Source organism: Prenolepis imparis, unplaced genomic scaffold, assembly GCF_030444845.1.
Source record: "Prenolepis imparis isolate NDT839.2.m4 unplaced genomic scaffold, iyPreImpa1.0 SCAF_10, whole genome shotgun sequence".
NCBI classification, from domain to species: Eukaryota; Metazoa; Arthropoda; class Insecta; order Hymenoptera; family Formicidae; genus Prenolepis; species Prenolepis imparis.
The window spans coordinates 10,790,856-10,804,955 of record NW_028141168.1 but is presented as its reverse complement, the minus strand read 5'-3'; the positions used below and the strand labels follow the sequence as shown (position 1 = coordinate 10,804,955).

The 14,100-nt window shown below is 22.6% G+C and overlaps 1 long non-coding RNA gene across 5 annotated transcripts in view; it reads left to right on the top strand.

Moving 5' to 3' along the window:
• Positions 1-927: 927 nt before the first annotated feature.
• LOC145942182 (uncharacterized) overlaps positions 928-14,100 on the top strand; it is a 73,485-nt gene continuing 60,312 nt past the window's right edge. The window contains exons 1-7 of one of the 5 annotated variants that reach the window (XR_014426322.1): positions 928-1,176; positions 1,285-1,343; positions 3,461-3,538; positions 3,844-3,933; positions 4,112-4,158; positions 4,921-5,260; positions 5,632-5,681. This is a non-coding gene — a long non-coding RNA (uncharacterized LOC145942182). Of the gene's footprint in view, positions 1,177-1,284; positions 1,344-3,460; positions 3,539-3,843; positions 3,934-4,111; positions 4,340-4,920; positions 5,261-5,631; positions 5,742-14,100 lie in introns of those variants that run through there. The other 4 variants (XR_014426324.1, XR_014426323.1, XR_014426321.1 and 1 more) reach the window with 4 other exon arrangements.

Genomic DNA, 14,100 nt, shown 5'->3' with positions numbered 1-14,100 from the left:
ATCAATTAATTGAATGATAAATACGATATTAAGTATAAGTACAATCTGTTTAATTGCTAACGAGCATGATACATTATGTGATTTTTATTACGCGATGTTAAACTTGAATAAGCGATATTCAATATGCAAGAAATATTAATGGACGATTATTGGAATATTACTTAATACATGCAATCGCGATTAATCTTTAATCAGTCTTTCGAAATTTGAAATTAATATGTATGTATGTCAGGTTCCGTACACACACGTATAAATGACACACTTGAAATTACAATCGCAGTGATTACGAAATCGAAATATTGAATCGTATATAATATAAATTTAAATACACAGTAATAATTTAGACGATGGTTCAAGTACAAAAGTTACAGCCTATAATGGTTTTTGAATTTGGCGCGCGGCGCGCTGAGTGTCGACTTACGTAGTTACTACGTCACGTCCTTCGTCCCTCGCGTCCTCTTGCTAGTCACGGTATCGCGCTCAATCGGCTCCGCATATTTCACGCGTTTTTCCCGTTAAGAATGAATTCCGCGTACAAACAAATGTTGGGAGTATTGAATCGTGCCACGGGCAATTAGCAGGAAGTATTAATTAACTCGTGCGATCACGGTTAATCAACCTACGACAGTCTGCATCCGCCGGGCTACGCCGCTTAGCCGTTTTTTCTCCGAATCCATCGATCTCATTGAACATTCTATTTATTAAGAGGTATGTATCATTTGGCGTCATTTATTTATACGAATCGCATCGCTTTCAAGCTTTTGTGCTTTGGGAAAACTATATTTTGGATGTGAGATATTTAATCAATACATAATTTATCGTTTTCAGATGATTGTGTCGCGCGCGAACCGCGCGAAGTTCGCGCCGCACAAAGTGTAGCACTACGTCACGATGTACTACGTCACAGCGTACTACTTCACTACATATCGCGAATATCGAAAGTGGCGGATGGTTATATATCGTCCTTATTTATCCGTTGTTATTTATGCAATCCGGTGCGTAGTGCGTGCAATCGGTGTCGAGAATGCCGTATAAAGTAACGGGTGATCGTTCTATCGTATTATTTAATGCGGGAAATCGAAATCTGTAATGCCTGGTCGATGGAAATGCATCTCGGCGAACGATTTCCGAAACGACGCAACAATCAACGAGAATATGGCAGCGTTTCAACGACTGGTGAGCAAATTGACTTTATTTACCTGATTATATCATTGTCATTTACCTGAAATATATAGCTAGCATATGAAAATCGCTCATATAATAATAATATAATATTATTTATAGGAACGACTTTCCGAAGCGACGCAACAATCAACGAAAATATAACCGCGTTTCAACGACCGGTGAGTAAATTGATTTTATTTAACTAATTATACCTATCATTGAATTTATATCATCGCCATTTATTTGAAATATATATTAGCCAGCACATAAAAACTGCTAATATAATAATAACATAATATTGTTTAGGATATAAATTGATTTTTGAGATTAGCTCAGAAATAAATTTACATTATACATATATACATATATTTAAATTTATAATATTTTCGATAAGCACTCGCATTAAAAATTTCATAAATATCTTAAAGTTATTCTTTTTTTTTTTTTTTTTCAAAAAACGCAATAATATAACATTGGTTAAAAAAATCTATTTTTTAAATTAGCTCAGAAAGAAATTTAAATTATACATTATATATATTTTCAATAAGCATTTGTATTACAATCTCATGAATATTTTAATGACTTCTAAAAAGTCTCTAATGAAAACGATTCTATGGAATTTAATTAAATGAGATGTGTGAAAAGTTTAATCATTTTAATTACTTATTTGAAAGACATTGAATGCATTTTCATTAAGAATTAGATTCTTGCTTCATTATGTAATAATTTCATTTATACGATATTGGTCCCATCTGAATATTTATATAATTTAATTAAATTAGATGTGTGATAAGTTTAATCATTTTAATTACTTATTTGAAAGACATTGAATGCATTTTTATTTAGAATTTGACTTGTGCTTTATTATGTAATAAATTTATTTTTACGATATTGGTTCTATTTAAATATTTATATAATTTAAATAAATGAGATCTAAGATTATTTCAATCATCTTAATTACTTATTTGAAAGACATTGAATGCATTTTCATTAAGAATTTGACTCTTGCTTCATTATGTAATAATTTCATTTTTACGATATTGGTCCCATCTGAATATTTATATAATTTAATTAAATTAGATGTGTGATAAGTTTAATCATTTTAATTACTTATTTGAAAGACATTAATGCATTTTTATTACGAATTTGATTCTTGCATCATTATGTAATAATTTCATTTTTATGTTATTGGTCCCATCTGAATATTTATATAATTTAATTAAATTAGATGTGTGATAAGTTTAATCATTTTAATTACTTATTTGAAAGACATTAATGCATTTTTATTACGAATTTGATTCTTGCATCATTATGTAATAATTTCATTTTTACGTTATTGGTCCCATCTGAATATTTATATAATTTAATTAAATTAGATGTGTGATAAGTTTAATCATTTTAATTACTTATTTGAAAGACATTGAATGCATTTTCATTAAGAATTTGATTCTTGCTTCATTATGTAATAATTTCATTTTTACGATATTGGTCCCATCTGAATATTTATATAATTTAATTAAATTAGATGTGTGATAAGTTTAATCATTTTAATTACTTATTTGAAAGACATTGAATGCATTTTTATTTAGAATTTGACTTGTGCTTTATTATGTAATAAATTTATTTTTACGATATTGGTTCTATTTAAATATTTATATAATTTAAATAAATGAGATCTAAGATTATTTCAATCATCTTAATTACTTATTTGAAAGACATTGAATGCATTTTCATTAAGAATTTGACTCTTGCTTCATTATGTAATAATTTCATTTTTACGATATTGGTCCCATCTGAATATTTATATAATTTAATTAAATTAGATGTGTGATAAGTTTAATCATTTTAATTACTTATTTGAAAGACATTAATGCATTTTTATTACGAATTTGATTCTTGCATCATTATGTAATAATTTCATTTTTACGTTATTGGTCCCATCTGAATATTTATATAATTTAATTAAATTAGATGTGTGATAAGTTTAATCATTTTAATTACTTATTTGAAAGACATTGAATGCATTTTTATTTAGAATTTGACTTGTGCTTTATTATGTAATAAATTTATTTTTACGATATTGGTTCTATTAAAATATTTATATAATTTAAATAACTGAGATCTAAGATTATTTCAATCATCTTAATTACTTATTTGAAAGACATTGAATGCATTTTTATTTAGAATTTGACTTGTGCTTTATTATGTAATAATTTATATTTACGATATTGGTCCCATCTGAATATTTATATATTTTGTGTGCTGCTACAATTTGAATTTTATTTATATGTCACAGATCAACATAACTGACTGTCTTGATAATCTGAGAGGAGGAGGTCTGGGAGACATTGGGCACCAGTCGAACAATCATGGAGTGAGTATTTATTGACTTTATTTAGTTCAATTACTAAATAAAAATTTATAAAATAAAATAAAATAAAATAATAAAATTATTATAAATCAAATAAAAAATAATTATAAATTAAATAAAAATTTAATAATTGTAAATTAAATAAAAATTATAAATTAAATAAAAATTTATAAAATTATTCAACTATATTTCTACTTGCTCTCTATTGTAGGCATGGAAAATAAAATCCAATGCGTACAGTAATAATTTTCTAAAACATTAATTATTTTTGGCGCTACTACAATTTGAATTTTAATTGTATGTTACAGATCAACGTAACTGACGACTGATGATCTTGACAATCTGAGAGGAGGAGGAGGTCTGGGAGAGACGTCGGGCACCAGCGGAGCAACTATTGTGTAAGTATTTATTATTAATTCAATTATTATTAAATAAAAATTTATAAAATTTTTAAATTATATTGCTGTTTATTATTTGTATGCATCGAATATAAAATTTAATGCATACAAAATAATTTTTTTAAGTATTAATTATTTTGAGCAGTTCTATAATTTGAATTTTATTTATATGTTACAGATCAACGTAGCTTCAATGCAGTTAACTCCGCTATTGTGCATCGACCGGTGAGTGAAAAATTATTTTATTACAAAAGGTAACGGTTTTGTAGAGATTAGATTGTGTGGAAATGTGTAGATCTAGATTGTAGCTTGTGTATAGACTGTAGATTTTGTAGATAGTTCCGTTACCTTAAAATGAATGGGTTATTAAAGATTAAAAGTATAATAAAGATTATGAATACAGTTTAAAAATTACAGTTTAAGAAAAGGAAAAGAAACATTTTATATAGTAATACATAATATATTCAATCTAATTTATTTTAAAAGAACATACTAACAATTATATTAATTGTATGTGTGATTATAAATTTTAAATGATTAAATAATTATAATTACTTATTGTTATAATGTACAGATTTTATATTATATATTTTGTAATCCATTCATTTATGTTGATTGATCATTTGAGTTTACATTAGTTAAAATAAAGTTATATTTTAAAATATATAACATATCAGATATTTTGCGGATATTTTGAGAATATATAATAATTTTGGACTAAAAGAAAAAGTAATAGTGATATAAAATTTGCAGAAAAATTCATGATAATATCTTAAAATTTTTAGTACGAATTATGTTATTTTATTTTATTTTTTTTTACTTTTGTGATTTATCATGTGATTTCGATTGCGCTATCGTGTAATTCGGAAATAAACTGTAAACCGCGAATATATTAAAATTGATTATCGAATTTTCGCGGATTTATAACAAAGAACGTACAAAATTCCTTTTATATATAATATTAATTTATTATAATTTTCATTAAAGGGGGGTGTTATCGATATTATAGAATAGTAATTATTAAGAAATGACAGTTATTACTAATGAAGCACATATGGTGTGCTTGACATCGCCATAAAATTGAGCGATATGATCGGCAACACGACGGTCTAACAATAAGACACAATCGGACGGTAGTGTCGCGCGTTCAAGTGCGGGAGTGTCGTTCAAAGTATCGCGCGTTTAAGTGCGGGAGTGTCGTTCAAAGTATCGCGCGTTATCATCAATCAGCAGACTTTGACTTGAATTATTGAACAATCCTGATCAATCTGACCTGAGAGGAGGAGCAGGACTAGGAGGCATCAGGCACCGGCGGAGCAACTTTGTGGTGAGTGTTTATTATTTATATAATATTTATATAATATGATGTATATGTATAATATTTGACTTGTTATAAATCACGTATTTTTTTACGCATAGATATTATATAATTCTATTTATATATTGAATAATTTAAATAAAGGAAAATTAGAGAGAAATAACTCTATATGTATAAATATTATAAAAGTTTTTTATATTTAAAAAAATAATCTTTACAAAATTTATAAAATTATACAATTATATATACCTATCTACTGATTATTGTACGCGTCGAATATAAAATTTAATGTGTAAAATACTAATTAGATATTAAAATATTAATTAGATAATAATTATTTAAAACGCTGTTATAATTTATATTCTATTTGAATGTTACAGATCAACGTAGCTTCGATGCAGTTATCTCCTCTGCTGTTGAACATCGATTGGTAAGTGATAAACTATTATTTTATTACGAGGTAACGGTTTCATAAATATTTGATTGTAGATTTAGAATGTAGATTGTAGACTGTAGATTGTAGATAGTTACTATCCGTTACCTCAAAATGAATAAACACACAATTAATTAGGATGAATATTTCAATTTAAAAAAAAAAAGATAATTTATATAGTCTTTTTTAAATATTTTCTATTATCGAAGTGAGAATTATTTTATTCATGTTTTCTCATATATTTAAATGCGTTCTTTCTTTCTTCATCTTTTTTAACAAGTTTTAATTATTAGGTGCAATGATTAATTTTTTTTATTGTTTAATGTCGCGATTTAATTATCATAACTTCAAGTTATGACACGTCTTTTTTTAAACACCGGAAAAAAACAAGTGCGCGCTACGCGCATTCTTCGATTTTATATACTAGTTACTACAACAACACAATCGCGCGCTACGCGCGCGCCATTCTTCGATTTTTTGTTAAAAAGAATATTTAAAAAAAAGTAAAATAAAGTTTGTATAAACTTGATTAATATTTTTTCACAGAAATCAGCTGATTAAAGCATTAATTTGATAATTAAATTTTAAAATAATAATATGGTAAAAATAGTAATATATTTAATAGTAATATAATTAAAATAGTACTATGTTGTAAATAATATGTTATAATACCTTCTTCTTGATTAATATTTTTTGATAGAAATCAGTTGATAACTGTCAAAAATTTTATAACATATTATTTAAAACATATTATTTAAAAAATTAATAAGCAAATTAACACTTTAATCAGCTGAATTCTGTAAAAAAATATTAAATAAGCGAAAATTTGTTAATTAAATTTTAAAATAATAATATATTATAAAAATTAAAATAATAATATGTATTAAATAATATAATATAATACTTAAAATTCGATTGTTATTTTTGAAAACTATCAGCTGATTTCTGTCAAAAAATATTAATCGCAGCTAAGGCATTATAACATATTATTTACAACATATATTACTATTTTAATTATTATAAACTATTATTATTATTTTAAATTTTAATTAGCAAATTAAGGATTTATTTAAATTTTAAACTAATAATATGTTATAAAAATTAAAATAATAATATATGTTTTAAATAATGTCATAATTCTTTTTGACAGTTATCAGCTGATATCTGTCATAAAATATTCAAGTTTAAAATATTATAACATATTATTTACATCATATTATCACATTCTTATGAAATTAATTTTAACTGATATAAATATTTTTAAAAAAAATTTTGTACATTTTTTTTTTAACGATAATTTTTTCACATTAAATTCAACAATAATATTCATAGAAATTATAATAAATTTTTTTCGATATAACACATAGTAAAATAGATTAATGTATACCTAAATGATAACAATATATATAATTATTATATTATATTTGTATAACTATATATAAAACTAAAAATTATGAATTAAAATTATTCAAATATATATATAATCGCATTTTTAAGAGCAGATGTTCAGATCATTTTAATTACTTATTTGAAAAACATTGAATGCATTTTTATTTTGAATTTGACTCGTGCTTTATTATGTAATATATTTATTTTTACGATATTGGTCCCATCTGAATATTTATATAATTTAATTAAATTAGATGTGTGATAAGTTTAATCATTTTAATTATATAATTGAAAGATATTGAATCCATTTTCATTTAGAATTTGATTCGTGCTTTATTATGAAATAAATTTATTTTTACAATATTGGTTCTATTAAAATATTTATATAATTTAAATAATTGAGATCTAAGATTATTTCAATCATCTTAATTACTTATTTGAAAGACATTGAATGCATTTTCATTAAGAATTTGACTCTTGCTTCATTATGTAATAATTTCATTTTTACGATATTGGTCCCATTTGAATATTTATATAATTTAATTAAATTAGATGTGTGATAAGTTTAATCATTTTAATTACTTATTTGAAAGACATTGAATGCATTTTTATTTAGAATTTGACTCGTGCTTGATTATGTAATAAATTTATTTTTACAATATTGGTTCTATTAAAATATTTATATAATTTAAATAATTGAGATCTAAGATTATTTCAATCATCTTAATTACTTATTTGAAAGACATTGAATGCATTTTCATTAAGAATTTGACTCTTGCTTCATTATGTAATAATTTCATTTTTACGATATTGGTCCCATTTGAATATTTATATAATTTAATTAAATTAGATGTGTGATAAGTTTAATCATTTTAATTACTTATTTGAAAGACATTGAATGCATTTTTATTTAGAATTTGACTCGTGCTTGATTATGTAATAAATTTATTTTTACAATATTGGTTCTATTAAAATATTTATATAATTAAATAACTGAGATCTAAGATTATTTCAATCATCTTAATTACTTATTTGAAAGATATTGAATGCATTTTCATTAAGAATTTGACTCTTGCTTCATTATGTAATAATTTCATTTTTACGATATTGGTCCCATCTGAATATTTATATAATTTAAATTAGATGTGTGATAAGTTTACTCATTTTAATTACTTATTTGAAAGACATTGAATGCATTTTCATTAAGAATTTGATTCTTGCATCATTATGTATTATTTTCATTTTTACGATATTGGTCCCATCTGAATATATATATAATTTAATTAACTTAGATGTGTGATAAGTTTAATCATTTTAATTACTTATTTGAAAGACATTGAATGCATTTTCATTAAGAATTTGACTCTTGCTTCATTATGTAATAATTTCATTTTTACGATATTGGTCCCATCTGAATATTTATATAATTTAATTAAATTAGATGTGTGATAAGTTTAATCATTTTAATTACTTATTTGAAAGACATTGAATGCATTTTTATTTAGAATTTGATTCTTGCTTCATTATGTAATAATTTCATTTTTACGATATTGGTCCCATCTGAATATATATATAATTTAAATAACTGAGATCTAAGATTATTTCAATCATCTTAATTACTTATTTGAAAGACATTGAATGCATTTTAATTAAGAATTTGACTCTTGCTTCATTATATAATAATTTCATTTTTACGATATTGGTCCCATCTGAATATTTACATAATTTAATTAAATTAGATGTGTGATAAGTTTACTCATTTTAATTACTTATTTGAAAGACATTGAATGCATTTTCTTTAAGAATTTGATTCTTGTTTCATTATGTAATATTTTCATTTTTACGATATTGGTCCCATCTGAATATTTATATAATTTAATTAAATTAGATGTGTGATAAGTTTAATCATTTTTATTACTTATTTGAAAGACAATGAATGCATTTTCATTTAGAATTTGACTCGTGCTTTATTATGTAATAAATTTATTTTTACGATATTGGTTCTATTTAAATATTTATATAATTTAAATAACTGAGATCTAAGATTATTTCAATCATCTTAATTACTTATTTGAAAGACATTGAATGCATTTTAATTAAGAATTTGACTCTTGCTTCATTATATAATAATTTCATTTTTACGATATTGGTCCCATCTGAATATTTATATAATTTAATTAAATTAGATGTGAAATTAGTTTAATCATTTTAATTACTTATTTGAAAGACATTGAATGCATTTTCATTAAGAATTTGATTCTTGCTTCATTATGTATTATTTTCATTTTTACGATATTGGTCCCATTTGAATATATATATAATTTAATTAAATTAGATGTGTGATAAGTTTACTCATTTTAATTACTTATTTGAAAGACATTGAATGCATTTTCATTAAGGATTTGATTCTTGCTTAATTATGTAATAATTTCATTTTTACGATATTGGTCCCATCTGAATATTTATATAATTTAATTAAATTACATGTGTGATAAGTTTAATCATTTTAATTACTTATTTGAAAGACATTGAATGCATTTTTATTTAGAATTTGACTTGTGCTTTATTATGTAATAAATTTATTTTTACGATATTGGTTCTATTTAAATATTTATATAATTTAAATAACTGAGATCTAAGATTATTTCAATCATCTTAATTACTTATTTGAAAGACATTGAATGCATTTTCATTAAGAATTTGACTCTTGCTTCATTATATATTAATTTCATTTTTACGATATTGGTCCCATCTGAATATATATATAATTTAATTAAATTAGATGTGTGATAAGTTTAATCATTTTAATTACTTATTTGAAAGACATTGAATGTATTTTCATTAAGAATTTGATTCTTGCTTCATTATGTAATAAATTCATTTTTACGATATTGCTCCCATCTGAATATTTATATAATTTAATTAAATTAGATGTGTGATAAGTTTAATCATTTTAATTACTTATTTGAAAGACATTCAATGCATTTTCATTAAGAATTTGATTCTTGCATCATTATGTATTATTTTCATTTTTACGATATTGGTCCCATCTGAATATATATATAATTTAATTAAATTAGATGTGTGATAAGTTTAATCATTTTAATTACTTATTTGAAAGACATTGAATGCATTTTCATTAAGAATTTGATTCTTGCTTCATTATGTAATAATTTCATTTTTACGATATTGGTCCCATCTGAATATTTATATAATTTAATTAAATTAAATGTGTGATAAGTTTAATCATTTTAATTACTTATTTGAAAGACATTGGATGCATTTTCATTAAGAATTTGATTCTTGCTTCATTATGTAATAATTTCATTTTTACGATATTGGTCCCATCTGAATATTTATATAATTTAATTAAATTAGATGTGTGATAAGTCTAATCATTTTAATTTCTTATTTGAAAGTCATTGAATGCAAATTCATATATACATATATATTTAAATCATGCATTATATATTTTCGATAAGCACTCGCATTAAGAATTTCATAAATATCTTAAAGTTATTCTTTTTTTTTTTTTTTTTTTTTTTTTAAAACGCAATAATATAACATTGATTAAAAAAATCTATTTTTGAAATTAGCTCAGAAAGAAATTTGAGTTATACATTATATATATTTTCAATAAGCGTTCATATTAACAATCTCATGAATATTTTAATATTATTTTTTTTTATTTGAAAGATTATACTTTAGATACTTTGAGCAAAATATAACTCGAATTTATTTTTCTTATTATTCGCGAAATATATAGCCAGTATATTAGAAAACACTAATGTAATAATAATACAATATTGGTTAAAATATCTATTTTCGAGATTAGCTCAGAATAAAATTTAAATTATGCATTATATATATTTTCAATAACTATATATTCGTATTAACAATCTCATGAATATTTTAATGACTTCTAAAGAGTCTCTAATGAAAACGATTCTATCATTTGTGAATCTGAATACGATGCTCAAAGTTGCGATCCTCTCTTAAAGTATTATAATTTTAATTATATTCGATTGAAATAAAGGTGTTGCGATGCATAAAGTTTACAATGCGGATAAAAATAGTCATATATTTAATAGTAATATAATTAAAATATTATTATGTTGTAAATAATATGTTATAATACCTTCTTCTTGATTAATATTTTTTGATAGAAATCAGCTGATAACTGTCAAAAATATTATAACATATTATTTAAAACATAGTATTTAAAATATTAATTAGCAAATTAACGCTTTAATCAGCTGATTTCTGTCAAAAAATATTTATATAGCGAAAATTTGCTAATTAAATTTTAAAATAATAATATGTTATAAAAATTAAAATAATAATACATTTTAAATAATATAATATAATACTTAAAATTCGATTGTTGTTTTTGAAAGCTATCAACTGATTTCTGTCAAAAAATATTAATCGCAGCTAACGCATTATAACATATTATTTACAACATATATTACTATTTTAATTTTTATAATCTATTATTATTTTAAATTTTAATTAGCTAATTAACAATTTATTTAAATTTTAAACTAATAATATATAATAAAAATTAAAATAATAATATATGTTTTAAATAATGTCATAATTCTTTTTGACAGTTACCAGCTGATTTCTGTCATAAAATATTCGAGTTAAAAATATTATAACATATTATTTACATCATATTATCACATTTTTATAAAATTAATTTTATCTGATATTTTTTTTTATCTAAATTAATTTTATCTGATATTTTTAAAGAAAACTTTGTACATTTTTTTTATAACGATAATTTTTTCACATTGTTAGGTCAACTTGTTAAGTCGATTCTCGCAAGTATTGTTGCATCTTTTTCGCAACAAAAAACATTATTCGAGTTTAAAGTATTATAATATATTATTTACTACATTATTATTTTACATTATTATTTTAATTTCTATAACATATTTTTATTTTAAAGTTTAATTAGCAAATTAACGCTTTAATTAGCTGATTTTTATCAAAGAATATTAATCGAGTTTATATAAACTTTATATTATTTTTCTTTAAATATTATTCTTTCTAATATAAGATCGAAGAATGACGCGCTCATATTATTGATTTTTGAAAGTCTCGAAGTTCTCTCGAAAATCTTGAAATGTATTGTTGCCTCTTTTCCGCGTTGTCGATTGGTTCTGTCGTTGCGCTTATTTCGTGAACGGCTATCATTATTTTGACAGTTGTGTGCATCGAGGAGTTAATAGTGTATTAAAAGTTATGTGTATCACGAGATTTTGTGTATATAATTGCAATTAGCGAGTAAATTGTTAAAATCTGCAGAATACGTGTTTATTAATTTTGGGATTAATTGGTTTCGATTACAGTTTTTCAGTTAGAAAGGAAAAAACATGCAATATTATAACTATACTTCGTAAAATGGAATAAAATTGAAAATGATTGTTTAGTATCGCAATGCAATTATCTGAGAATTTTATTATAGAAAATAGATTGCTTTGGACTTAAAGAAATATATTGGAACTTGAGTGATTTATATATTGAGTAATTTATTTATAATTGTTGCAATAACAATTATCTATCACTAAACCAATATATTTACTAACAAATTATTATTATACTCTCATATATTTAAATATATATAAAATACTGTAAAATACTTCATAACATCTTCTTGCTTATTGGTTTAGTGATAGATAATTCTTATTGCAACAATTATAAATAAATTACTCAATATATAAATCACTCAAAGTTCCAATATATTTCTTCAAGTCCAAAGCAATTTATTTTCTCTAATAAAATTCTCAGATAACTGCATTGAGACACTAAACAATCCTTTTCAATTTTATTTTATGTTACGAAGTATAGTTATTACATGTTTTTTCCTTTCTAATTGAGAAACTGTAATCGAAACTACTCAATCACAAAATTAATAAACACGTCTTCTTCAGATTTTAACAATTTACTCGTTAATTGCAATTATATACACAAAATCTCTTGATACACATAACTTTTAATACACTATTAACCCTTCTATGCACACAACTGTCAAAATATGCAATGCCGTTGACGAAATAAGAGCAATTACAAAATCAATTGGCAACGCGGAAAAGAGGCAACAACTTCGAGACTTTCAAGAATCAACTTAACATGCACTTTTTAAAAAGGGAAAGGGAAAAGGGATAATAATAGTTTGAATTTTATAGTAAAAACTTAACAAATTCTTAATTAACAATATTTTAAAAATTTTACTTAGAGTGATTCCGCGTCTATCAGATCTTGCATTACAAAATTTTATATTTACAATTTTTATAAATTTTTATATTTATATATATTTTAATATAAATATAAATATAAATGTAAGTATAAATATAAACATAAATATAATTATAAGTATAATTATATTTATATTATAATAATTATAAGCATAAATATAAATATAAGTATAATTATATACCTATTATAATAATTATAAGCATAAATATAAATATAAGTATAATTATATACCTATTATAATTATATCATATTATAATTATATTATATAATTATATTATATTATATAATTATATTATATTATAATTATAAGTATAAATATAAATATAAATACAAATATAAATATAAATATAATTATAATTATAAATAATTATATAAATGTAAGTTATAAATATAAATATTAGGTTCTAAGTATTCTTGAATATCGATTTTGAAAGCTGATGCCAGACTATGCGCATATTACCATTTGTTATATGTATGCAATTTGCAATTCATAGTAACAAAGCAAAAATTCATTTTTTGCTTTTTATGCTGTTTTAATGCGTTTATGAATAAATATGAAAAATTTCCAATTAACAAAATATAAAGAACATCCTATTATTAATTTTATCATTATCAGTTTGGACAAACTATTACTAAAGTTATAATATTATGTAAAATATTATATATAAAATGAGAATTTGACAAATTTTTTTTCTCACTAATTATACACAAGTCTTCAATTGCAAATATGTGTATGTACAATCTGATAATAGCTAAAGAATAC